This window comes from Lynx rufus, unplaced genomic scaffold, assembly GCF_022079265.1.
Source record: "Lynx rufus isolate CCGP_SWC_20201006 ecotype Redwood Valley unplaced genomic scaffold, mLynRuf1.p SCAF_2, whole genome shotgun sequence".
Lineage (NCBI taxonomy): Eukaryota > Metazoa > Chordata > Mammalia > Carnivora > Felidae > Lynx > Lynx rufus.
Genome location: NW_025814834.1, coordinates 54,271,762 through 54,295,488, shown reverse-complemented (window position 1 = coordinate 54,295,488; position 23,727 = coordinate 54,271,762). Strand labels below are relative to the sequence as shown.

Sequence of the window (23,727 nt, the reverse complement as noted above, 5' to 3'; positions counted from 1 at the left end):
TATGTTCTCTTCCGTTTTGTCTCCCTCCCTGTTTTTATATTATTTTTGTTTCCCTTCTCTTACGTTCATCTGTTTTGTCTCTTAAAGTCCTCATATGAGTGAAGTCATATGATTTTTGTCTTTCACTGACTGATTTCACTTAGCATAATACCCTCCAGGTTCATTCACATAGTTGCAAATGGCAGGATTTCATTCTTTTTGATTGCCAAGTAATACTCCATTGTATAGATACACATTCTTTATCCATTCATCCATTGATGGACATTTGGCCTCTTTCCATACTTTGGCTATTGTTGGTAGTGCTGCTATAAACATGGGGGTGCATGTGTCCCTTCGAAACAGCACACCTCTATCCCTTGGATAAATGCCTAGTAGTGCAATTGCTGGGTCATAGGGTAATTCTTTTTTTAGTTTTTTGAGGAACCTCCATAGTGTTTTCCAGAGTGGCTGCACCAGCTTGCATTCCCAACATTTGTAAAGAGTTTATAAGTGAATTCACATAAAAACCTCATGGAACCACTTTATTCTCTTTTAAATTGTATAAACTATTCTCTAAGATCTTTTAGTGGCTCTAGTTATTAGTATCTGTATTAGATGTCTATTGCTGCATAACAAATTACCAAATGAACTTATTGGTTTAGAATGACATCCATTTAATATTTATGTTTCTGTAGGTTAGAAGTCTGAGTGGGCTTGACTGGCCATAATCCTAAGCAGATCCTAATCTCTGCTCAGGATCTTACAAGCCTCAGGATCTCACAGGCTGAACAGCGTGGACTCTTATCCGGAGGATCTCAGTTCTGCCCTCTGGACTCCTGGTTCTACCCTCTGAGTCATCCTTCCTTTTTCACAAACAGTAGCATATGTTTGCAGTCAAGTAGTTTTATTAGCCTACTTCCTGTAAATAGGATTTTGGAGTCCAACAGCCTCCTTTCACTCTGTACTCTTTTTGTTCTTTCAGTCCAAGCCGGTAGTGTTTCTGTTGATACAACCTTCTTCAGAATTTTTTGAGTCGCTTATGGATGGCACAACAGTACTCTCCATTAGAAAGAAGCTATATTCACAAATCTTTTTGGGATAAATTCCTTCTCTATCTTTGGCTCCTGATGGGTGAGGGCAATGCAAATTCCTGGAAGCCCTCTAATTTAATTGAGAAGAGCTATGAGGCATGATCTTAAATTTTTTATGCCCAAACACTCTGATGTTTTGATCCTTCAAAGGTTTTAGCAAAATGTTTTATAGCCAACCTTGGATTTTTTTGGGGGGGGGGTCTTTTCTTTCAGAGGTCTCTTAGTTTTAGCATCTTTTGTCATCTGCATGGGCTTAGAATTTTCCAAATTATCATGCCTTGTTTCCTTTTTGTTTAGCAGTTCTTCCCTCAATTTATTTGTCTCCTTTTGCATTTTACTCTAAGTGGCAAGAAACAGGTCACATCTTTAACACTTTACTTGGAAACCTCTTTAGCCAGATAGCCTGACTCATCTTTCATAACTGAAAGACAGGATTCCAGTAAACTTTGCCACTATGCAACAAAGGTCTCCATTCTTCTATTTCCCAGTGACATGTTCCTCACTTGCTACTGGGCCCCCGCCAACAGCATCTTTAAAAGTCCATATTTCTACTAAGAGTTGATTCAAGGCAATCTAGAATTTTTCTATTCTACTCCTCAGTAGTCTTCCAGCCTCTATCTACTCCCTTCTCCAAAGCTATTCCTACCTATTTATTTGTTATGACAGCATCCCACATCCATTTAAACCGAGCATTTAAAACGATGCTCTATCGTTTTAAAAAGACCATATTTCCCTCTTATTCCTTCCTTAGTTCTTATATTTTGTAAAAACTATTTGTTTAGTTTTGGGAAAGCATTAGTGGGGGAGGGGCACAGAGAAAGGAACAGAGGATCTGAAGCAGGTTCTGCACTGAAAGGCTGATAGCAGTGAGCCTGATGTGGGGCTTGAACTCACAAACCACAAGATCATGATCTGAGCCAAAGTCAGAGGCTCAACTGACTGAGCCCTTAGTTCTTATGTTTTTAACCCACTTGTCTGGTGTTTATATTTTTACAGTGGCTTTAGTGCACCGTCTTAAGAGGCACAGCAACACTTTACAACAATTTAGGAGTAGACAACATCTACTATATAGATGTATATATTGCTTTGACTATATTTTACAATAAGATACACTGCCTTAGCACCTATGCTTGAATATGCACATAGCTTAATATGACGTCAATGACTGCAAATACCAAGTTGATCTGTGTCCTTCACAGTTATCTCCCAAAAGTCAGTAGATTCACACTTGAAATTAAGCTTCCATTAGTCTTTTGTGTTCCTTCCATCCATCTTTCCTTTGGTCACTGCATCTGAGCTTCTCACACAGCTAATGCACAGATATCTTTGTGTCAATCATTCATGGGTCCTATTGATAGAAGTTACTTCCTAATATCATTTTATTTTTCATTTTAATGTAGTTTGGGAACATTGGAATATTTCATGAGATAGATATGAAGTATATGTGATGTTCATGTCTTACAGTTAGGGTAAAAGTGGATAATTGTGGGTTTTTTTGTTTGTTTGTTTTTGTTTTTTGTTTTTTGTTTTGTTTTTTTTTTTTGCTTCATAGGCCTTTTTCTTGGTGGGAACTTCAACTTCTAAGTTGAAGTGTCCTGATACAAAAAATTCAATACACACAAAACTCTTTGAAAAGATTAATTCAACTTTTTACAGTATGAAGAAGTAAAAATAATCTTCACTAGAGTTCAAGCATTGAAAATGTCAGTCCAAAGAAAGAATCTTGAAAAAATTCCAACTTAGTGAAAGAAAGATGTTTAACATAGTTGCCATGGTAACTGCTGTGTACCCTGTTGCAAACTAGTTTGCAGTTAGTAAAGTGGTTATTCCCTAGGTTCTTTAGAATGAAAGATATTGTATAAATACAAAGTTTTGTGAACTCAAAAACAGTATCAGTACATCTTGAGATGCTTTTAGGAAGATATCTTAAAAACATAGCCAAACCTAAAATCCATGAAAATGACCTTGTTTTCTTGATATGCCTGAAGCCACTCAACCGTTTCTCCTGCCATGGCTGTTTCTGCAGCTTTAGCTTGTGTGCTATGTAGTCTGTACCCTGCTTTACTGCAGTGAGAGGTACCACCTTAGGCGGGGCATGGACTGGGCTTTCCCAGGAATGATGCTAACTGTTCTTATGTTATAGATCTTGCCACAGAATTTTCCTTGTGGTTCCCATCATGGAGTGGTTCAAATGCACTTTGGTATTTTACGTGTCCAAAACATGTTAAGACCTTTCTTTGATATATAAATCATTTGATATATTTGCAGCTGTTAAAAATGAAGTCCATTTACATGATACATAATCTGCAATATTCTAGTATGTGTTTATTAAAAAACAAAACATAAATGTATGGGGGTATGTGGGAATGTGCACATGATGTATCGAAAGCATGAATCATATACACTATTACAGTTTTAAGTTTGGATTCTGGAAAAAAACATAAAATTGTAATAGCTACCTTCATAAATTCTTTGTAATCAAGACTTTGTCTGCATAACAACAAATTCTAACATCTAATACCTAGTTGTTTGCACTTTGAAAAGTCAAACTTAGAAATATTGCTTATCCTTCTAAGAAGAGTTTACTAAATTCTTATGGTTCAGAAACGTGAAGCATTTTGTACTTTCTTTTTATTCATTTATTTTATATTTTTAATTATTATTTTTTAAGTATTTATGTTTGAGAGAGAGAGAGACAGACAGAGTGCGAGCAGGGGAGGGGCTGAGAGGGAGACGGAATCCAAAGCAGGCTCCAGGCTCTGAGCTGTCAGCACAGAACCTGACATGGGGCTCGAACTCAAGAACCATGAGATCATGACCTGAGCCGAAGTCAGATGCTTAACTGACTGAGCCACCCAGGCGCCCCTGTACTCATTCTTTTTAATTAGTAGTGGGACACTTTGCTGTAAGCAATGGATTTTTATATTAAATGCTTTAGATATAAATGTTGTAAAGAAGAAAATGATTCCTAACTGAAGACACTTACTGTAAAGAATTCCAAAATCTGTGAGGAATCACGGTTTAATCCATATATAGGGAACCCGTCCTCTTTGGTGAAAGGTGGAAAAATAAATGAGTAAATGAACATTATGATAATTGTATGAGTAAACATTTTGCGTGTGTGTGTGCGTGTGTGCGTGTTAACAGATAACGGAACACCTCTGCAGGGATGAATAAGTATTTAGACTTTTTTGAGTAACAGATGGTATTTCACTTTTCCAACAGACTGCCTTGCTGTATGTTTCTATCTTCTACAGAATCTCTTGAGTGGTCTAATTATTGGTACACTTGTTTGTGGTTCAAAACATACCCACGGTATGGATTTAGAAACTGAAATTCCAAGAAGGCTAGGGGACTTGCAAATAACTAAGCTGCTTGAGTTTCAAAGCTGAGATTCACTCAGATTTTCTGATTCAAAACCCCGAGGTGTTCACACCTTTAAGCAAGTTAGTGCCAAACTCATATAGATGGAGAGTATATGACAATGAAAATTAACAGACACAAAGTGAGAATACCTGATAAACTTATATTGCATATTGTCATATCAAAGAAAGAACAGCCAAATGTTTCATTTCAACTAACTGCCAAAATTTCTGTCATAGCTAAATTAATTGGCAAAATTTAGAGAAATTCTCTTGAAATTTCCTTACTTAATATTTCCCCCAATTTATTTATCTGTTTGTTTATTTATTTATTTATTTATTTATTTGCTTGTTTATTTATTTTTTCTTCTAAGATTTTATTTAAATTCAAGTTAGAAATATATATTGTAGTACTGGTTTCATGGGTAGAATGTAGTGATTAATCACTTACATACAACACCCAGCGCTCATCATGACAAGTGCCCTCCTTAATGCCCATCACCCCACCCAACACCCGGCCAGCAATACTCAGTTTGTTCTCTATAGTTAAGAGTCTCTTATGGCTCACCTCCCTATTTTTATCTTATTTTAATAAGATAAAATAATTTAAAACAAATAATTTAAAAACAAAAAATACTTTTTACAGTTTCATGTGGAACTCTCTTTTCCCCAAACCTCACGTCTGTTAAAATGTCTCTATTAAAGGAGATTCTAATTATTTAAATGTTGTGGCATTACATGTCAGTACAGTGTTTTTCCCAAAGTGAATATCCATCAAATACTTTAAATGACAACACCAGTTCACAGGCATTTCTTAAACTACAAGTATACCAGTAGTGATTAGATCAGCCAAGGGATTCTGTAGAATAGATATGGGAGAGAAAGCAGTTTCTTGGAAGTTCAAATACCATTCAGAAGACTAGTGGTAGCCAGGTTTGGTGATATTATAAAAATAGAGTATATAATGGTGATTCAGGACAAAATTATTTCTATTGTGACAGATAAACACCCTTCCCCTGGCCTAATGGGCTATGAGACAAAGACACTGGTTCTGGGCTGCTTTCTCCAGGTGGATTGTTCATGGTGCATGGATGGCATTGATCACTTTGAATATGCCTGAGGAACAAGGAAGGTGTCAGGAAATGTCAACACTAACCTATTCCTTGATCTCACATTTGTTGTACTATTTGTTAGCTCATTAGTAAACTTAAATGAAAATGACCTTAAATGGAATGTGAGCCTTCATTTGTGTCAGTCTTTTAGCTCAGACCAGATTTAGAGGTCTGCCTTGTTGTAAGGCCCAACCATCATCACTAATGTTTACAAATACAGGAATTATAGAAAAACAAATCCAATCTGAATTATTTTTTTTTAAATCTTTATTTATTTTGAGAGAGGGAGGGAGAGAGAGCATGAGCCAGTGGAGGAGGGGTAGAGATGGAGGGGGAGAGACAATCTGAAGCAGGCTCCACACTCAGCATAGAGCCCGACATGGGGCTTGATCTTACAAGCATGAGATCATGATCTGAGTTGATATCAAGAGTCAGACACTTAACCGACTGAGCTACCCAGGTGCCCCAAATCCAATCTGAATTCTAATAAAAGCAACTAACTCCAGTGTATTGGGAACTAAAGACACCACTCAAAAACAAAATGGCATTTCTTTAAAATATTTTAATATGCAATTAAATAAAGGGGGGGAGGTAGCATTTTGACTGAAAAACTGTAAATGTAAATTGGACACTGACAAGTTTGACAATATTAAATTACTTCTGCAAGGAAGTCAACCAGAGGAAATCTAATAATATTCTAACCAAAAGAGAGTATTGCAGCAAAACTAAAAGGCAACTGGCAGAATGGGAGAAGATATTTGCAAATGACATAGCAGATAAAGGGTTAGTATCCAAAATCTATAAAGAACTCATCAAACTCAACACCCAAAAAACAAATAATCCAGTGAAGATATGGGCAAAAGACATGAATAGACACTTTCCAAAGAAGACATCCAGATGGCCAACGGACACATGAAAAAATGCTCAACATCACTCTTCATCAGGGAAATACAAATCAAAATCACAATGAGGTACCACCTTACACCTGTCAGAATGGCTAACATTAACAACTCAGGCAACAACAGATGTTGGCGAGGATGTGGAGAAACAGGATCTCTTTTGCATTGTTGGTGGGAATGCAAGCTGGTGCAGCCACTCTGGAAAACACTATGGAGGTTCCTCAAAAAACTAAAAAAAGAATTACCCTATGACCCAGCAATTGCACTACTAGGCATTTATCCAAGGGATACAGGGTGTGCTGTTTTGAAGGGACACATGCACCCCCATGTTTATAGCAGCACTATCAACAATAGCCAAAGTATGGAAAGAGGCCAAATGTCCATTGATGGATGAATGGATAAAGAATGTATATCTATACAATGGAGTATTACTCTGCAATCAAAAAGAATGAAATCTTGCCATTTGCAACTATGTGGATGGAACTGGAGGGTATTATGCTAAGTGAAATTAGTCAGAGAAAGACAAACATCCTATGACTTCACTCATATGAGGGCTTTAAGAGACAAAACAGATGAACATAAGGGAAGGGAAGCAAAAATAATATAAAAACAGGGAGGGGGACAAAACAGAAGAGACTCATAAATACAGAGAACAAACTGAGGGTTACTGGATGGGTTGTGGGAGGGGGGATGGGCTAAATGGGTAAGGGGCACTAAGGAATCTACTCCTGAAATCGTTGCACTATATGCTAACTAATTTGGATGTATATTATTTTTAAAAACCCCAAAACAAACATTACACAATAAAAAAAGAGTATTGTATAATTTCCTAAGGTGGTTACTTCAAATGAGAAAACGTTTGTCTAAATATATAAGTCTGGGGACGTTATCATGTATCCATTTCTGTATTTTTTGGATCAAATATTTTCTCTCTCAAATGTTTGAGGAGGTATATACTCCTTTATTTGAAAGAATAACGTTAATTCCTTATGTTGGTTCTACAGAGGAGCATAACCATTTAAATTGCTTAACAAAATTAAAGTAACTGCCTTGCAGTTCTTACTTTGTACAATGCCACTTGTTTACACAGCAGTCTTGACCACTCAACTGTGAGATCCTTACAGGCAAGAATCAATCCTGTATTATTTCTTTTTCTTCCTCCATCACAGAAACCAACACGTGGTGAGTACCTAACAGAAGTTCCCAGAATTATATTACTCTCATAGAAAGACCCATTCCATTTTGGAAAAATATTTCCAACTCCCACTTTTCCCATATAATAGTGACATTAAACTCCCACTGGAGAAGGAAATGAAGTTCAGCTGAGTTTCTCAAAAGTTTTGTGAATGTATGTGGAAAGAAAAAAAAAAAAGACAAGATTAAAGTGGTATTATAAATACATAGGCCATTTCATTCTTGGATGAATGAAGGCAGATAACCCATTTGGGTATCCCAGGCAGCACCATTTTCTTTGAATATACGAGACGAAACTGCATATTCTTACAATCCTTTGAAAGCATTAGAGACTCTGGGTGTAGTTCTTCAGCAACATCCAGAAACTACATTTAGGTTTGGGGATGCTGCCAGCTCATTTGATAGCTTTATGCTAAGGGAGGAGTCAGTGTTTTGGGCTGGGTGAAGCAAGGACAAGAGATTTTGAAGTTCACTGAGCATATTCTGAAAATATCCCAAAGCAATAATAAAATATTCATTTCATGTATAAAATTCTTAGTTACAATCTAGGATTATCAATTTTATGCGTTATGAAACTAGATAACAGGTGTGGAATAAACAATTTTTCTGACTTTTGACATAATAGTAACTAGTATGTAAAGTTTCTAAATCTAAGTATGATAACAATTTTGCAGTTTTGTGTTGCTGATTCTATTTTTTTTAAAGCTCTGGTATGTAAAAAATAGAACCTGATATAAAAAACAAATTTTACTTTGTACCCAAGTGATTTGAGAATCTTTTACTATCAAACTCACATTTACCACTTGAAATCAGGACACAGCTATGACAGATATGCATGGTTCTGAGTTACTTGAACTTCTGTGTTAATTATCATACCCCTGTTACAAATATTCCTGGTATCAATAGCTACAAGGTCCCTTAAACTCAATAGACCTGGTGATATTGTTACACTAAAATAACATGATCAAAGGGAAATGTTTCCATTTTTAAACATCTTTCCCCCCAAACATGTCATTAGGACAATTTGCTTTTGTATGATCTATTTCTCCATTTAAAATGATGATTTATTGTACCTTTTACTATGACAAGATCCAAAGAGTCAACCAGAAAGAGGATTCATGGGCAGGATGAAAATGATTGCACTTTTACTACTTAGTGACTAACCTACAATTCTCATCACATTGATGGGAGATGTATAAAAAAATATGTAGCATCAAATGAAATTGAATGCCTCTCTATAGTAGGTTTTACAAAAAAAAAAAAAAAAGAAAAAGAAATATAGCATAACAAGTATGGTGTATCAGGATTTTCAGGATTACTTGACCACTGGCTTATTGCTTAGACTCACTCTAGAAGTAGTTATTCTGTAAACTGCCTGAGACTTAATTAGAAAAATACCCTGAGAAGATATTTATGTAATACTTAAAACTTCCCACTAATAAACTGTGCAATTAGGAGCAGACTATATTTGTACACTTACCTTTAAGTAAGTGTAATTTTTCAGTAATTTTTAGTGTAATTTTCAGTAATTTTTACTGAAAAATTATAGGTTCAGAGTTTTATTAACCAAAATATAACATGCAAGCTTTTCTTTTTTAAAAAAAAATTGTTAAAATAATTATAAACATTCTGCTCAGCAAATCACCTGAGACTGCCAAATTGGAACTGCATTTTTGAATATTATGTCAGAATTTGTTTCTTTACTAGCCTATCTAATTATAATTGCCAACAAATGAGAGTTTTAAAAACCAGAATGATTTTGCAACTAGAGGATTGTTATTTTTTAAATGGAAGTTATCATAATTCACATATTACATTAGAGGACAAAATCCTGACATTTTAACATAAATTACATATTTGGAAAATTCATGCATTGCCAACAATGTCTTAAGTAATAACTCATTAAAAAATGTATTCTGAAGGGCGCCTGGGTGACTGTTGGTGGGGCATCTGACTTCAGCTCAGGTCATGATCACACCATTGATGGGTTCGAGCCCTGCATCAGGCTCTGTGCTGACAGCTCAGAGGCTGGAGCCTTCTTCAGATTCTGTGTCTCCCTCTCTCTCTGCCCCACCCCTGCTTGCTCTCTTTCTCTCTGTCTCAAAAAATAAATAATAATTAAAAAAAATTTTAAAATGTATTCTGACATTTGGTTTTCATTGATTTTGTATTAAAAAAAAAACTCTTGGGGCGCCTGGGTGGCGCAGTCGGTTAAGCGTCCGACTTCAGCCAGGTCACGATCTTGCGGTCTGTGAGTTCGAGCCCCGCGTCGGGCTCTGGGCTGATGGCTCAGAGCCTGGAGCCTGTTTCCGATTCTGTGTCTCCCTCTCTCTCTGTCCCTCGCCCGTTCATGCTCTGTCTCTCTCTGTCCCAAAAATAAATAAACGTTGAAAAAAAAATTTAAAAAAAAAAAAAAAAAAAAAAACTCTTCATGTGCAAATATGCTAAAATTTTCTTGACCACCTCAAAAGATCAATGTGATTCCATATGCATCTTCAAGACAATTTGGGATTAAACAATGTGATTATTATATTTGATTTTCTTCCTCATGGATTTGGATTGCTAGAAAAATGATTCAGCTTTAGCTAATAAGTATTGCCAGGGCAGAACAGAAGACATGGGCATTGGTGCTGGAGTAAGAGAAATGTGGATTCAAGTTGAGCTCTGCCCCTTTTGATTTGTGGGACCTTAGACACATGAGTCTATTTAAGCCACAATTTTCTCACCTACAAAGTGAGGATAATAACACTGCCTACCTTTTATAGGAAGGTATCGAGGATCAAATGAGACATGTGCCTAGTTTTTAGCAAAGTACACACACTCAATGTATGTTGGCTCATGTTAGTACAGTCTTCCAAGGCAGCCCCAAACAATAGTTTGGTTATACTGAGGTCTAGTTCAGAGTATAAGCATTGTTAAAGCTTGGATCTTTTAAAATAGGGTTTCCAGGATCTCAGTTTCTCAAAAGAAATTATTTTCAGTCCCAACAACAAAGCAATGGCCAAGGACCTTAGAACAAGAGTATTTTCTTATAACATTCAAGGTATCATGGTAAAGGCACAGCACAATCATATGTGCATTTTTTTATCGTACTTCATAGAACTCAGAGTGCTATCTCATACATTACTTCATGTGACTGTAGCAGCAAGTCTATGAAGCAGGCCAAGGAAATAGTACCTCCAATTGCACCTTGATAAAGGCAGGTGGACAGTATTTGGTTACTTAGAAAAGCTCACAGGGTTAGTCACCAATGAAGCTGTAACTAGAGTTCCGTTAATTCTTTAGTCTGGTACTTCCTCCATGTTCCCTTCCCACATGAAATATAATAATTCTCTTTTTACAGGAAAGAAAAAAAAAGGCTACAGTAGACACCAATATTTATCAGAAGTTGAATGCAAGTCTCCCTTCAGAAATTGCCGCTGTGGTAATTTGTGATCAGTTTTAAAGCTGAGCCCATTTATAGCATTTTTTTAAAAAAAGTTTATTTGGACAGCAAGCAAGAAACAGGGAGAGAGAGAGAGAGAGAGAAACACGTGAGTGCATGCGGGAGGGGCTGAGAGAGGGAGAGAGGATCCTAAGCAGGCTATGCACTGTCAGTGCAGAGCCCAATGCGGAGCTCGAACCCACTGTTTGTGAGATCATGACCTGAGCCAAAACCAAGAGCCAGACACTTAGTCAACTGAGCCACCCAGGTGCCCCCATTTAAAACATGTTCATCGAAAGCTGCCTTTTAGGACTGGCACTGTGGGAGATATCACAATGAGCTCATAGAGACTCTGCCCTCAATATGTTTAAAAGCCAACTGGAAAAACTGTCAGAAGGTTTAAAAAAAAAAAGCCCCAAACTCAAAAAGTATAGGACAGACTATAAAAAATGATGTAAAAAATTTTTTTAAAGTGGATTCCTAAGAGACAGCTAATGATAATTAGAAAAAAGGAGTGATCTCAAGAAGGGATGGACGTAAGAAGAAATAATAAAAATAATTCTATCCCAGTAAAAGAATGGTCTTATCTAGAACTTCTGAGTTAACTTGCAAGAGGAGACTGTAGTTGGAACTTAGAACTTCCATCAGCCTTGTAATATTTAAAAATATTTACATTGGTAATCTTTATTGAATTCTGCTCATCATATAAATTCAAATGCAAATAATATAACCAGTAGGTCTTAATATTTGGTGAGGCTTTTCCAAAGTAAGTATTTTTGCATATTGTAAACATTCATAACTATATTATAGGGCTTATTCTATACAGATTTTAATTTGTTGCAAAGGAAAACATCAAATTTGTTTTTGAGGAAACTTTCTTGCCAGCTTATAAATACTATCCTTGTCAAAGTGGTTTCTGGAGGGAACTTCTCAAATCATATTTCCAGACTATAACATTTAAAATTGTAAAACATCACTGTGCCTACACACACCTTTTAGCTGAATCCCAAAACGTTTTATATTCAGTAGCACAAAGGAATAGTATTTTCTTTTTATACAAGGTACATAATTGTGAAGTGATTCATTTTCCACATTGCGTATTTCAAGAAGTACTTATATAGTGTTACTTTGTTTCTGGCTCCATATCTGTTGAAACAGTATATCTTATATCTTTAATATAAGAAGCCCTTTCCACATTTCAAGGATTTTGAGTACCTAATAGAAGCATGTTTTAAATATACAGTATGCTTTTCAAAATGCATACGGCAATATATTTTGACATGTTAAAATGTTAGGTAATAGTTTTTTTAAATATATAAATCTTTTAAGTCTACTACATGCTACTCACCATTCTAGCCTGACTAAAAACATTTTCTGATTAAAACAGAGGACATCAAGGCACAAGGCTTCCTGTGCTATTTCACCTATGTCATATTCTCCGGCTTATAAACCAACCCAACTTATCCACCACTTGAGGAGTTATTTTCTAAACATGAAACAACTGAAAATTTCATGGGAATAATCAATTGTTAATAATCAGTATGCTTGTTTTTGTTTGTTTGTGTTATGAAAGAGACTAACACATGGTCTTGGATTTAAAGTGTATTTATGGGTCACAAAGGTGGGACCTAAAAGCAGTCATTCATCCTGGATCACCAAAGTACATATGATGCACCATTATTTAACAAACAGGGTGACAACAGATCCCAATACTTCTAAAACGTGTGTGTGAGCTATATGAATTCTTACTGAGTGATGTGGTTCAATGTGAGGAGTGAATGGTCAAGGATCCTTACTCCTTAAGATACATTTATTTTCACATTCTCAAATGAACTTCATAATTACAGGGAGTCCAAATGGTTGTTACTATTTCATGTCCTTAAGTACAGTGTTCTTGAATGAATTAACTGGTTCTACCTAGCAAACATCAGTGCTATTAGGGGCGTGAGGCCTCCACTGTCCCGGTAAATCAGGATAGCAAACAACAAGAAAGTCAACTTTCCTTCTTCTAACACAGGGGTTTTACAAACCACCTTCGGAAAATAAGAATCCGTTATTTTGTAAATATGAGTAGAGATTATGATGATTTTTTTTTTGTAATAGCTTAAGAAGTACAAGTAGCAGTTGGCAGTCAACACATTTGTAGGAATAAACAAACCATGTCTTTTAAAATGTATACAAAATTACCTCTGACATGTTGATCAGAGTTGATGAAGTGATTACTAGTGGGAAACATGTTTCTGCTACCTGTGGAGCACATAGATTGAGATTAGAATTTGAAATAGAGTTTGAAAAGGACCCTCCTTATTCATCGAAAAATTAAAAAGGTAAGTGTATGTGACACTGAGCACCTCCTTAAAAGGTGTCTAAAGTTTAGGGCTGACCAGTATCACGCATTGACACTTTTAGAGGCCCTTCTCATTAGTAGGGCTGGAAAGCAGAGTGGCTGTGTTTCACCAGCACATGGGAATCACAGACATTCTCGAAATGCCTTCTTAGACATTTGGCAGTATGGTGTTGCCTTCAGAAAGTACGGTTTCTTCTTTCTGCTTCTTCATATATTTCTTCTCTTTTGCTCTGAAAAAAAGATTATCTCCTTTATGTTTTGAGAGCTGTAGAAATCTAGAGTTTTCTAAATTCTAGACTGGAGTTAAGGAAGATTTACTGAGTGTCTATAAAATATGCAAATAAGTTAAAATTTAATGACTACATGTCATTCTGGTTTTTCTTCATTCTGTTTTTAACAGAGTTTCCTTGACAAAACATAGCATTTTAAAAATAATAATTGAGTTTCTCTCTCATTATAAAAGCAGTATAGCTTCATCATAGAAATTTTGAAAAGCATAGGGTATGATAAAAATGAAAATGAAAATCTATTTCCATCACTTGGGGATAACTACTTGTGATTTTTAGGTGTTGGTCGCCTTTTCTTAATTTCCATAGATTCCAGACAGTGAAATGTGGATGACCTGAATGAGAATTTCTCGTACAGGGAATACTCTAGGAGAGAATGTGCAACAGTATTTGCTGGCACTTGGACCCTGCCTCACTCTGGGATCTGTGGTTTCTACCTCTTACGATTTGCTTAGCTAGATTTAGTAACCCAGATTGTCTGGTCCTATCCGAACTTGGTTTCTGGCTTGTTCAAGGATGAGGGTATGGGCATAGGACATTAAAGCAGACATGTGCGTGGTATGTGCCAGTATACTGGGTGAGGAGAGATGGGTCTGGATATGTGAGATTCACAAAGTAATGAGAAATGAACCACAGGTATTATTAAATGTGGATAAGAAAGTGTAGGAGTCTAGAGATGGGAGGAGCTAATAGAATCATAGGCGTGTGGAAACCCTGAGTGCTGTAAAAGGAACAGTAGGTCATAAATCAGGGAGTGATGAAGTGACAAGTGAATGTTAAAAAAGACTTCACTAACTCCTCGTTATGACCTCAAAATTTAACATTTGAAATTCTAGGGTGAATTACCTTGTCGGGCAGGGGGGCTGTGCTTCTGGTGACTGACAGAGATACGCTATTTCTACTCACTTCTACTAACTTATCTGGATGGAATTTTCCACGTACATCGAGAATCAACTTTGTGTGTCTTCTCAGAAACCCTTAACTTTTCCCTTCTTTTTCTCTCTCTTGGTCTGCACCCACCCCTCCACTTTCAGATTTGGGTACTGGAATTCAGAAGTGTAGGGGTGGTACCTCCCACTGGTGTGAACCTCAGTCAGCAGAAAGCAGGAGTCAGGAGGGACCTGGGTGTGAACCTTCCCCACAAGCTATCTGGAGAAGTAGTCCCACGTGCCCAGCAAACCCACTTGCTGGCTGAGCTGTTGTGCCCCTTCCAGATTCACTTTGACATAGGAGCCAGCACAGGATCTCATCTCTGCAGCTTCCCTTGCCTGCCAACCCTTTTTCCTTTATTCGGACTGTCTGGGGCTTGCGCTCTCAAATAAAATCAGAACTGTAATCTTTGCCTCAGGCTCTGGTTCTTGTTTAGAGCAGTGCTTCTCAGAATTTAATGTGGATACAAATCACTCAGGGATTTTGTAAAATGAAATACACGTTCTGTGTCAGGAGATCTGGGATGGAGCCTGGGAGTCCGCATTTCTAACAACTTCCCAAGTGATATCCATACTGCTGATCCTTTACCTAGCAAGGTTCCTGAAGATATAAAATAAGACAAAACTCATCACCATGACAGTGTAAGCTCCTTGAGGGTCAAGACTTGTCTTTCTATAGAGAAAGTTTTCACTGTTCTCTCCTCCGATTCTATAATAATGCCTGGAATGTAGGAAAGTACACAATAGCTATTTGTTGACTGAGTAATAAATGAATAAATTCCCCCTACAGGACTTCAGTCATGGTCAAAATGTCTAATTTTAACATCCAAAATTCTAGTGTGAACTGCATTGTCTGGCGGTGGGATTTCTACATTTCTGGTGACTGACAAATAAATGTTTGTGATGGACAGAAAGCTTATGTCTCCCTTCTCCAGAATGCATATGCTGATATTCTAACCCTCAAAGTAATGATATTAGGATGTGGGGCCTTTGGGACCTGATTAGGTCATGGAGGTGGAACCCTCATGAATAGAATTAGTGCCCTTATAAAAGGACCCCAGAGAGATCCCTTGCTCCTTCCACTGTGTGAGGTCATACAAAAAGACAGCCATCTAGGAAGCAAGGCCCTCACCAGAAACCAAATATTTTGATGCCTTGGTCTTGGATTTCCCAGTTTCTAGAACTGTGAGAAATACATTTCTGTTATAAGCCACTCAGTGTATGCTATTCTCTTGTAGCAGCATGAAGAGACTAAGACAATGTTGAATACCAAAATGTAGCCATATACTTATATTACCCCAGCATCAAGGGGTAAAGCCAAAAGCCAGTTAAATGTGAGAATTGATTTGTGATTTGGAAGCACAGATGGACAGTACTGAGGTACCAAGTTCAGGAAGATTTCCAGAAGTCAACCTTCCTTTTAAAAGCCCGATTGTCTTCCGTCAGGAACTACAGAACAATGAGAAGCGTGCTTAAGATCCATTATATTGGTAGCATCTTCTATTTACTCACCCAGCACTTCACTTTTCATAGAATACCTTTTACTATGGAGGGTAAATGGCAGTTTTCCTCTGAATTTTAAAATAGTATATCATGTATAATTCATAAAAACTGCCAGTAGCATCAACATCCTCTTCTGGTATTTGTCCTACTTAAGAAATGTCACACATTAGACTTCTGTGATAGGTGTTATGCCTATTATTGGATGTAACTGACCTTGCCCCACTGTCCCTTCCATTGCTACCAACAACCATTTGGACATTAAAGATTTTTTTTTTTTTTTTTTTTTTTTTTGCTGACAACATCACTAGCCATTGTTTTCTTGGTATGCTTTTACTGTTGTCATAGAGACATGGAAACAGCTGAATAGAGTTTTCACATGTGGAGTTCCTGAAGGAGGGGGGATATGAACCATGCTACTATCTGTTACAGAATTTGTTTCTAAATGATTACATCAAGGTCAGGCTCTTGCCCTTGGATTTGAAGGAATGTTCAAGGACAACAAGAATCATTTCTACCAGGAAGTCTCATTTGGAGGATGACTGCAGTACTTCTCAAAGTATGGTCCCTCTACCAGTTGCATTGGCATCACTCACCAACTTATTATAAATGCAACTTGTTGTGCCCTGTGATGGTTCACCAGCCAGTTAGCTGGCAAAAGGTGATTTCTGGGTGTATCTGTTGAGGGTGTTTCTGGAAGAGATTAGCATTTGAGTCAGTAGACTGAGTAAAGAAGATCTTCCCTCACCAATGTGGGGGGTATAATCTAATCTGTTGAGGACCCACATAGATGAAAAAATGGAAGAAAGGTGAATTCTCTCTCCTTGAGCTGAGACATCCATCTTTGGCCCTTGGACATTGGAATTCTAGTTCTCGGGCCTCCGGATTTGGACTGAACTGTATCATTGGCTTCCCTACTTCTCCAGCTGTAGACAGCAGGTCATGGTACTTCTCAGCCTCCATAACCATGTGAGACACTTCCTATTATAAAACTCCTCGTGTCTCTCTCTCTTTATATACACGATTGGTTCTGCTTCTCTGGAGGTCCCATCCCAGGCCCATTAAATCAGAAATTCTGTAGGCTGTGTTTTAACAAGTCCTCTAGGTGATTACAAGGTATGCTAAAGTGTGAGAACCACATCTTTATTAGACATCCTCCTGTCTATAAAAGGTAGTATTGATGAGAATATTAAAGTACTCAAGAACCTGGAGATAACCTGAATAAAAGATGCTCTACATAGGGGTATTTGAAAATCTAAGGTATAGAACAGTTTTTAGAACTGAGTTTGGACTGTATATAGTACCACAGGAGAGGTACTTATTAAAAATACATAAGCCTTGGTCCCACCCAGAACTAGTGAATCAGCGTCTGACTCAGGGCCAATTGCCTCTTTAAGGGCACACCAGACAGTTCTGAGGCACCAAGTATGACAACCATAGAATAAAGTATAGCTTATGTTAACATCAGTTATCTCTGGGTGATGGGATTGAGAATGATCTTCAAAATCTATACACTTTAGGCATTTTTTTGAGTTGGTTGCGATGTCATACATTACTTTTATAATCAGAAAATAACAAGGCAATTATTTTAAAAGAATAAAAGCAGACAGAAGAGCATAAAATCACGTTGGAGACCAGAGAACTTGAGGGAATGATATATTTTCTTTACATTATTTACATCAGAATGGTGAAAAGTTTAGATTCCTGCATAGGACTCCTGGGTTCAAATCCTAGAGGCTCTTATGAACCATGTAATTTTCCTCCCCAAAGCTTTAGTTTCCCCATCTCATAAGCAGAGATAGTAATAATAGAGTCTATTTCACAGAGGTTTTTGTGAGAATCATATGAGTACTTGGTATAGTGCTTAGCACATAATGAGAATTCAAAATGTCAGCTATTAGTAGCATGAGGACATCTATGTTTTATGGTTATTTCTGGCACTATGTTTTATGGCTATTCTTAGCTCTATTTTCTATGAGCCACATACTGATCAATCAATCCATTTATCTTGTAATGCTTTAAAAAACTGGCTATGAGCAGCACTTTCAACAATAGCCAAATTATGGAAATAGCCTAAATGTCCACCAACTGATGAATGGATAAAGAAATTGTGGTTTATATACATAATGGAATACTACATGACAATGAGAAAGAATGAAATATGGCCTTTTGTAGCAACATGGATGGAACTGGAGAGTGTTACGCTAAGTGAAATAAGCCATACAGAGAAAGATAGATACCATATGGTTTCACTCTTATGTGGATACTGAGAAACTTAACAGAAACCCATGGGGGAGGGGAAGGAAAAAAGAGGTTAGAGTGGGAGAGAGCCAAAGCATAAGAGACTCTTAAAAACTGAGAACAAACTGAGGGTTGATGGGGGGTGGGTGGGAGGGGAGGGTCGGTGATGGGTATTGAGGAGGGCACCTTTTGGGATGAGCACTGGGTGTTGTATGGAAACCAATTTGACAATAAATCTCATATTTTAAAAAAAACTGGCTATGACTCTAAGTGGAAAACGTCCTGCTTCATGGATAATAACTCTTCGGCCTCATCCCCCCGGCTTCCACCTTCTCATCTGACTCTGGTCTCTTGCCATGACTCTCACTCTCCTTCCTCTTGACCAAAAGCCAGATCTTAGATTTTTTTCCATTCAGTGCCCAAAGCCTTCATGTTTCCACTTTTCCCCTTTAAGTTTGGTGTCTGTTACCTTTGCCATATTTATTTGACTCCAAAAGGTGGCAACTGCCGATTATCACTACATTTAACAAATATTTGCTAAATTATCTTAGAATTAAAGTTCAACATCACCAGCTATTTTTTTTTTCATCTTGGACATAATTAGTGATTTGGGTTTCTGAAACTCTGTTAAAAAGAACACTTCTGAGCCTCAGATTAAGCACCAATTAAAAAAAAATATCATTTCCGGGGGTGCCTGGGTGACTTAGTCAGTTGAGCGTCTGACTTTGGCTCAGGTCATGATCTCACGGTTCCTGAGTTCAAGCCCCGTGTCCAGCTCTGTGCTGTCAGTTGGAGCCTGGAGCCTGCTTTGGATTCTGTGTCTCCTTCTCTCTCTGCCCCTCTCCTGCTTGTGCTCTGTCTCTCTCTGTCTCAAAAATAAATAAACATAAAAAAAAAAATCATTTCCAGGTTTGTGCATCAAGGGCAGGGACCGATTCTGTGCCTGACAAGGACTTGCCCGTAGCTGCTGCTTGTCAGGTCCAGAGCCTAGCTATGCTGCTCTTTTTCAAAGAGAGATTCATATGCGTCAAAAGCTTAGCACTTGACTGGGATTTTTTTCTCCTAGATTTAATCAGACAATTGTAAAACATTGACAATAGGAGTTTGGGAGAGAAACCGGTCAACTTTGTACTTTCTGAAGCACTTTTATATTGGAAACAAATACTTTAAAGCAGTGTTTTTCAGATTTTACCATGCACAAAAATCACTTGGGGGTTTGCTATAGATTGAATGTTGTGTCCCCCCAACAAATCCATATTTTGAAATCCTAGCCCCTACGGTGATGGTATTGGGAGGTGGGGCTTTGGGGAGGGGATTAGGTCATGAGGATGGAGCCCTCACTAACGGGATTAGTGCCCTGATAAAAAGACCCCGGAGAGCTCCCTCATCCCTTCTGTCTTGTGAGACTAGTCTGTGAGGAAGTGGGTCCTCCCCAGACACCAAATCTCCCCGCCTCTAAAATTGGGAGACATAAATTTCTTTTGTTTATAAGCCACCCGGTTTGTGGTATTTCCTTTATAGCAGCCCAAATGGAGAAAGACAAGAGCTTATTCAAACACAGCTTGCTGGTTCCACCTCAGTTTCTGGTTTGGCAGGCCTAGCATGCGGCCTCAGAATTGCCATTTCTAAGGTTCCCATCACAGGTTCCCAGGTGATGCTGACTGCTAGCTCAGAAAATTCACTCTGAGAACTTCTTTAAAAGAATCTATTCATAGGAATCTTGAGAACTCAGTCCCCCCAGAAGGGGAGGAGAGTTAGTACTAGCTATGCTAGGAACCCTCCAGCCACACTTTTCTGTCTCTCTCTTTTCTTCCTCCTACACACTGAGTACTCAGATAGTACTCAGATTTGCCAATTCCAGCCTGAGGAAGTGACCACTCTCATGCTTACTAAATTTCAGAGAAACTTATCATGAAGAATCAAAGAAATGTTTAACTCTTGCCTTAAAAGACTCATCACCAGTTTACTGATGATGATAGATTTTTTTTTTTGTTTTTGTGTTTTGTCTCGTTTTTTTGAGAGGGGGAGAGAGGCAGATGGGAGAAAGAGAGAGAGAGAGAGAGAGAGAGAGAGAGAGAGAGAGAGAGAGAATGAGCAGGGGAGGGGCACAGAGAGAGGGAATCAAATGCAGGCTCCAGGCTCTGAGCTGTCAGCATAGAGCCCAATGCAGGGCTCGAACCCACAAACCATGAGATCATGACCTGTGCTGAAGTCGGATGCTCAACTGACTGAGCCACCCAGGTGCCCCAGTTCAATTCATTTGCTATTATTTTCTAGTATCTTCTGGCTGATCTGTCTTCTTACTTTTAACTTTGCTATCTTCTTCTGACCATGGCACTCTTCCCCTAAAACCAGGAGATACAGGGAATAAAAACTGATAGTATCTCCTTTCATTGCCTGAGCTTCTCTGGGCATGGGAATTGCAGGGGGTGGGGGGTGGGGGGGCAGGCACAGCCAGGTTATTCCTTAATAAGAGACCAAGGAGAAGCAGGAAAGCACCGGACTTGGTTTTCTTGCCCATAAAAAGTCTACACTCCCAGGGCCAGCAATGACAAAGCACCCCTACATACCTTGCCTTCAGCAGCCCCCAGATGCTAATTGTAACCTGCTCATTCTTCCCTTCCACTTAGAGTAGACACAGTTACCATGCTTAGGAAAGTAGCCCAGCCAGAAGGGTGGAGGGTTTTGTTTTACACTAAATTTTTGCTTCAAAGCTCAGAGAATGTATCACACAACTGCTGTGAAAGAGTGCCTGGGGTGTTTACTAACACAATATTATAAAAGTAAAACATAATGAAAAAAAAAAGAACTGGATGACTGGGCCCCAGAACAAAACTGAACCACAAATTATCACCTCATACCTATAATTACCACAGTAATTTGAGTGTGGAAGAGATGCCAAATGATTCAGGCCAACCAGGTTAGATCCCCCTGCTGTGTGGGTGAACTTTTCAGGTGCATCTCAGCATTGCATTGCTGTGAATATCAAAAGCACAGCAAGGGTCCCCACAAAGCTGGCAACAGCCAATAAACTCAGGGACTCACAGGCTTCCAGGAGCAAAACATACTCAGCATTTGCTTTACCTAAATGATTTCTTCTATTAGGTGAATGGTTTTCACTCTTTTACTACCTTCTTCAGTGACCCCTTTTCTACTGTGATGTTCAACATGTATCCCCAAAAGTTCTGGCAGAAGTTGGGTAACCAAGTTTTGCCTGATTTCTGTCCTGTCCTCCTGACTCTGCTAAGAACCCCTGTGAGGATCTGGAAGCATCTCCTGCAAACCTCTACAGCCCCACAGAATACAGGTGAAATAGCAATGACGATACCACATTGATTTGTAGCAAGAACAATTACTATTAAGACACTAGGATTCAATTCTAAATTTTTCTCTAGTCATTCAGTTGAAAGATAGATTTATTTATAGAGAAGGAGGTATACGCTCACTGTAAACCAGCCTGTAAATAGATTTCCGCCAATTGTAAATATTAGACCTGGTTCTTTGAAGGTTATTCTCTCCAAACTAGGTAGTGTGTATGAAATATACACATAAAAAATGAATCAAAGTTCCATTAACCTTAAAAATTATTATTAAGTATTCAGTCAGTATGATGTGACATATTGTGGCATAATAAAAAGACACTGGAGCCAGAAAGATATGGGATAAAATTCCAGTTCTGTTATTTACTAGCTATGTGGCCTTGGCAAGTGTCTCAACTTCTCTGATTGTCAGTTTCTGATTTTTTAAAAAGAAATTTAAAAAATTCTAATAGTATATTTCAGGGTAACTGTTAGGTTTAGATACTGACTACTCAACTTCCTGTTCTGTGTCTCATGAATGATTAGCAAAAATTAGAACTGTTTTCCCTTTGGGGGCACTTGGGTGGTACAGTCAGTTAAGGGTCTGACTTCGGCTCAGGTCATGATCTCACAGTTCGTGGGTTGAGCCCCGTGTTAGGTTCTGTGCTGACAGCTCAGAGCCTGGAATCTGCTTCAGATTCTGTGTCTCCCTCTCTCTCTTCCCCTCCCCTGCTGGCGGTCTGTCTCTCTCTCCCTCAAAAATAAATAAAACATTAATAAAAAAATTTAAAAAAGAACTGTTTTCCCTTTGAAATTCTCTAGACACAGAGATAAACATTTCTTGTTCACCTAACCAAGTTAGATTTTCCCTGGTTGCAAAATCCCAACTGTGAGTCCTCCCACCCGTAACCTGTCTAGTCCTTATAAAAGACAAGAGAAACCACTCTGTAGAGACACACTCTGGTCTTCAGATCTGGGGTGCTCTCCCTATGGCAAGAGCCTTAATAAAATTGATTTCCTTGTTTTCTGGTTTTTGTCTTTGACGATATCATATATACAAAAGTGCCTGACATATTATTTGGAAGTTTTCATTAAGGACCTTTTATAAATAGCGCCCTGAGTATAAACCATAAATTGTACAAAGATGAGCAGAATGCAACTTCTGCACTGGCATCTGTGAATCTAGTAACAATTCTATAGATTTATGATGCTAAAATCTTATTTTTGCAAAGTTACCCTGACTCCCATCATGATAAGCTAATTTTGGCAGATTAGTAAACAATATGAATTAGCTCAAACTACTTTAATGGGAACTTTACAGTCATCTAGTCATAAAAACTATAAATAGAGTTGAACTTTCATATGCATACCAATTCTGTAAGACTTAGTTGAGATGGCTCCATTTTCATGAAGTCTTCTCTAATTTCTAATTGCTACAGTCAGAAATAACCCTCTGGTCTCTGTGGTCCAGCTTGCATTCTTCCTTACTTTTTTTTTTCCTTCTTTTTTTTTTTTTCAACGTTTTATTTATTTTTTTTGGGACAGAGAGAGACAGAGCATGAACGGGGGAGGGGCAGAGAGAGAGGGAGACACAGAATCGGAAACAGGCTCCAGGCTCTGAGCCATCAGACCAGAGCCTGACGCGGGGCTCGAACTCACGGACCGTGAGATCGTGACCTGGCTGAAGTCGGACGCTTAACCGACTGCGCCACCCAGGCGCCCCTCTTCCTTACTTTTCCTAATACAACTTTCACATTGTGCTTTACATTAGTCTTAGTTGTGTACATGTCTGGTTTTCTCCCTAGATTTTATGTTGCTTGGGACTACATACTGTGTCTTATTTTCTCTGGCATAATGACTTAGGCAGAGGAAATATTCAATTAGTGTTTGCTGAATTGAGTCTATAATACTTTTTGATGCCTGGATCATACTAATCAGGCAGTGTGCATACGAATACTTCTTCATAAAATGTCAGAGTCACACTGAGAAGACTAAGTAATCAGGAAAGGATAATAGAGAAGGGGTTAAAAAAAAAGGAAAGGGGAGCGTGAAAAGAAAACTAA

General features: G+C 38.1%; 1 protein-coding gene across 3 annotated transcripts in view; it reads right to left on the bottom strand.

Annotated features, from left to right (window-relative positions):
* ZNF385B (zinc finger protein 385B) overlaps window positions 1-23,727 on the bottom strand; it is a 318,788-nt gene that overhangs the window by 137,600 nt on the left and 157,461 nt on the right. The gene's annotated exons all lie outside the window — the stretch shown is intronic.